Here is a 5,031-nt window from a genome sequence, read left to right on the forward strand (position 1 = left end):
TCAGAATTGCAGTATGCCGTACAGGTTTTCTGTCGACCATGCGACTGAATGTAGACAATGTGAAACCTGCTTAATTTCTTGTAACTATTCTAACAATGTCAATTGAAGAACTCTTGCCTTACCGAAACATTCACGGCGCCCGAAGTACTCTCGACAGTGTTTCCTTTGGAAAAAATTACCATCACAATTCTCTCTTAGTACACTACCTCCGTGCTCTTCCCTTTTATCTTTTACGGAGTTTCGATAATGCGGAGTCGTAAAGTTTGCGTCCTCTATTCTAAAACATATCTGCACTATGACTATTTAATGTGGAAAGTGGAGGATTGGCTAAAACATATTGAAAAAAAAAATTATTATCAATCGCTGCCATTTCGAACACAACACACTTCAAGGCCAGGTTATTTCTCGCCTTTTTATCACTCCTGTTCCTGCGCGCAATGTTTATTCCTCATCAGTCCTCTCTGTAATGCTTCCGAGACTGAGAAGTTAGTGAAATAAATAAATATATCAACGATGGTGTTAGAACCTAGAGGCGGAAGGTTCAGTTCCCGTTTTTTTTTTTTTTTTGCGTAATGAGTGAAGACCAGTGAGGGGCCATGTTTTGGCGAGATTTTGCGGGGAACTTGCCGGGAATTCACGTATATGACGTAGCGTACTCGAATTTCTTGGTTTAACACCGAGGAAGGGCACGTCCTGGGGCCGCTCTTAACTTTGCGCCCCTACCGTTAAAAACACGATAGGAAGCAAAAAAATCAAAGAAAAGGGAAGTCGTAGAGCGGGGTAAGTATCGAGATTCCTTTCTAGACATTGAGCTTCATAAACAATTCCAGCTTATGTATGCACTTGCAAAACTGAGGCTTAACGTAATGGCCCTTAAATGCTGGCATTTGAAAAAAGTTGCAATACTGACAAATATAAGTGGGGCATCGGGCAGTGTAGTTGCTCGAGTAGCAAGACGAAAGAAATAACAGTACTCCCCCCCCCCCCCTCCCCTCCGAAAAAACAAATTAAAAGAGTCATGGACCATTGCTCGCTAGGAGAAAAACGGACTGCTCACTCGCAGCGAAGAGATGACTTGCCCTGAGTCGTTATCCACGGCTCCTCACGGCGAACTGATGCGGAGAGACTGACAACGTCCCGTCGGCGACACAGTTCGCGCAGTTGTGCGGAGGGTCGACCTGTTCCCAACCGAGCGCTACTCAGCCGGCACCTCTCGCTCCTCTCCTCCTTCTCCGAGTCACGTGACGCGCTCCTGTCGCCCAGCGCCAGTGGATACCAGTGGCGCCGTTCTATCCTCGCTCGCTCGCCCTTGCGAGTGGAGTCTTGCAGGCAGTGGACGCGCGGCCGCGCTGTCAGTAGGGCGGTTGGCCGCTCATTCGCAGGCTGACGCGCTTAGTGAGTAAAGGCTTCGTTTACTGAGATTTCGGCGCATTTTAGTAAATGCTAGGTCGTCGGAAACGATTTGGGGGCTCCCCCGCGGTGTGCCTGACAACCCAGGGATGCTCAGACACTAGAAAAAAATTCTGTAACTGCTATCGTCACCAGCGCGAGCGTTACAATCAATCAATCAATCAATCAATCAATCAATCAATCAATCAATCAATCAATCAATCAATCAATCAATCAATCAATCAATCAATCAATCAATCAATCAATCAATCAATCAATCAATCAATCAATCAATCAATCAATCAATCAATCAATCAATCAATCAATCAATCAATCAATCAATCAATCAATCAATCAATCAATCAAAGAAACTCAGAGAGAACTAGGTTTCTAGTATTTTCACATTAACTGTTTGTGACCTTGTGGTCTGAGCCATGGTAGCCCTGCTAGCATCATCCGGCATTTACTTGACGTGTTGGATGAATTGGAAGAAAGAAAAAAGAAGGCGACGATGATAGGTAGTCTGACATTGCCTCCTGCGTACCGCTTATTTATTTATTTATTTTTGGGTTTCAGGTTTCCTTGGAATGTTGATTCCCCGCTTGCTGGTACTGACGGCTTCTCTCCTGCGGAAGGACGGCGGCCAGAAGAATGGAAGGCAATTTAGCTCCCGCCGCCTGCGGTGGAGATGGGACTGAGGCCCTGAGTAGTCAAGACGACATGAGTGATGACTGCGCCACGCGACTATGCTATGAACTGGAAGGCGTTTATTTATGCGCCATCTAGCTTCGCTGTGCAGCGTCCCCATCAATGTACGGCTCGCCAGCGTTCCTTGAGTGCGCAAAGTTGCTGATACAGATGTGAGGCGTTTCATCTTTTCCCTGTCAAGATTGTTCTGGCAAAATTTTCCTGATTTGATCTTATTCGTTACTCTGCACTCATCAAGGAAATGGAGCACTTTGCGGCCCATTTGTGTGGACGCCTCTCACGATCTATTTGCATTCTGGGCTACTTAGGGACGAAGTGTGAAATTTCTTTCTCTAAAGACTCCGACCAAATCATGTTTTCCCAGTTTACCAAATAATTATATCACCAGCTTGTGCTTTCTGTTGCTGACCACGTGGACACCCGTTCAATAGCAGGCTGCGTCTGGTTAACTCGCTGAAAGCTAAATTTAGAAACTGCCATGTACTGAGGTTTCTGTGAACCTTAAGGAAGTGCAAGTGGCCCAGCTGTAGCTTTGCGCTTAAGCAAAAGGCCCACAACTCATTCTGTGCAATTCAAGTTAAAGAGAAGACAGGAAGGTGAGACTTTTGGCAGCACGAAACAAAATGAACAAGGGTCGAGGAAGCGCCGCAGTCTACTAGCCAACGTTTCGACAAGAGGATTTGTCTTCGTCTGGCGGAGACGAGACAATCCAGACGAAGAAAAGTATTATTGTCGAAACGTTGGCTAGTGGACTGAGGCTCCCTCACGTTCCTGGATCATCTTGTTCTGTACTGAAGTACAATTGGCTCTTGCCATTACAAACGGGATACCAATATCCCGAGCGTCATGCACACTCCGACAGCAAGATGCAGGCATTAGTCAAACATTTACTGTAGACTCTATATATGAAAACAGTTTTTGGCTAGCCGGTGGTATTCAGCGCTGCCCGTCGAGTCCCTGCAGAGACTCCCATTGTGCGTTGCTTTCGAGGGGGAGTACCTTCGAGTTATTCGCCCTGAATACTCTCTATCCTTTTTTTTTTTAATTCGGTTCCTTGAATAATTGCAAACGGCTGGCGTTGGCAATGTTTTTGACCCCTCTCATAACAGACCATCGCCGAAGAACTGCGCACTAGGCCCTTATCAAGGCAACCCCCCCCCCCCCCCCCCCCCTCCCAAAACAAAAATGGTGAAAACGATAAAAAGGAAGAATGCTGCTCGCCTATTTCTGCTCTCTCCCTCCGATACTAGCAATCGTATTTCAAGGATACCGAGAGGCCGTATAGCGAAAAACAAGAAAAAAAAAACCTTGCAAGTCTAGGCCATGACGTGGCCATCACGCGTACTCCGTGCCTCCCTATAAAAGCTCAGCGGAAAGAAAAATTGCGCTAGCGAAGGCTATAGCCTTCGCTATAGTCTAGCCTAGTATAGTCTAGCCTAGTATAGTCTAGCCTAGTATAGTCTAGCCTAGTAGTAGTCTAGCCTAGTATACTCTAGTATAGCTATAGTCGCCCGGACGGATGAGAAAAACCGGCTCGGGTACGGCAGAGAGAAACATGCGAAATCGCTTGGATGCGATTGCTCCAACTCCGCTGTTAACGAGCGTTCTCAAAAACTTTTTGCGGCTTTGAGTTTGAGAGGCAGTGCCTGGTAACTGCCGGAGGGTAGCAAATTTTTGACCTCAGAGAAGTTGGGGCCCGTTAATGATGTCCTTGTCATTTTAAGCTGAAAGGCTTCACGAACCTCCGGTGCCGCACAGTGTAGAAGAAAAAAATGATGCACTGGCCTAGGTGTACAGCACTGGTTTATTCGAAGAAAAATGAAACGAAGACGGTGCTGTCAAAAAGCGCTTGTTTCCTCCTAACATAGGAGCGAAGCAAATAGCTCTTTTCAGCTTACCATGCCATAGAAATAGGGGTTCTTTTGCTCCTTCCAGTACTCTCCGAAAATGACATATAATTTTCCGCGCGTCCCGGTCAACAATTAACGAGAGAGTTGCAAGATTGTTTTTTTCGAGGTGAGGAAATGGCTTTCAAAAGAAACCTTTGGTTCGTATTTTCATTTCACTCTTTCCAGTAACAAATATTACTGGCTGGTCCATCGCTTTGTAGCTACCGATGAGGCGCTTATTGTCGCCATCAGACTCTATAGCGCAGAAGACGCGCTTTCTTCTCGATGGATAATACCGTGCTTATAATTTACTCTTTCTCCCAACGGTGCTTTTCTTCCGGCAAAAGGAGCTTTCAAGATTCTTCAATTTCAGCACAGCTTATCCTTACTCTTCAAATGTGTACATTCTAGCTTTACGTTTCAGTTTAAGCGGGCGACATAAGCCGCGGAGTCAGGTGTACACTGATCGGGTCCCGCGTAATTTGCCGGAAGCTGCGCAACGCTCACGCACCGAAAAGAAGTATTTTCTTTCTTTTTTTTAAAGGCGGACTTTTTAGAGCCGCTTGAAACCGAACTGGAAATTTCCGGTCTTAACATGAATCGCGGCAGTCTCGGTGACGTCAAAAGAGTAAAATGTTAGCTTCACTCAGAAAATGCGAGGAACTTCTACATTACAAGTAAATAAGGCAGATTTCTCTAGTGCGCTACCTCGGCCTCAAGGAGCGCGCTTAATGTTTAAATCAAGGAACTCCGCTGGATAGTATTAAGACAACGGCTACTCTATTTTTTCAATGGAAGCCGCATCACCCCCTTCGCAGCAGGAGACTTTACTCTCCCCTACAGCCATGGAGCAGGTGCAAGGTGTTATCCGGCTTTAAAGAGGACGAAAAAATGATAGGAGAGGGCCTTGATTGGGGATGTAAGCCGTAACTGGCTTGCATTGAGAAAATAAAGGAGGAGCTGATAAAATGCGTTCAAGCGCTCTGAGTTGAAAAGGGTGACACTCTGTGTTACCTCGTGTTACCGCGCGCACACCATGCTACCA

At 46.1% G+C, this 5,031-nt stretch overlaps 1 protein-coding gene across 1 annotated transcript in view; it reads right to left on the bottom strand.

Annotated features, from left to right (window-relative positions):
* Positions 1–1,148, bottom strand: part of LOC149372200 (cholecystokinin receptor type A-like) — a 38,642-nt gene extending 37,494 nt beyond the window's left edge. The window contains exon 1 of the mRNA XM_089585943.1: positions 1,058–1,148. The gene's annotated coding sequence lies outside the window, so the exon portion shown is untranslated. The remainder of the gene's footprint in view (positions 1–1,057) is intronic.
* Positions 1,149–5,031: the final 3,883 nt, after the last annotated feature.

Source organism: Amblyomma mixtum, chromosome 1, assembly GCF_055824585.1.
Source record: "Amblyomma mixtum isolate Tamu chromosome 1, ASM5582458v1, whole genome shotgun sequence".
In the NCBI taxonomy this organism is placed as follows: domain Eukaryota; kingdom Metazoa; phylum Arthropoda; class Arachnida; order Ixodida; family Ixodidae; genus Amblyomma; species Amblyomma mixtum.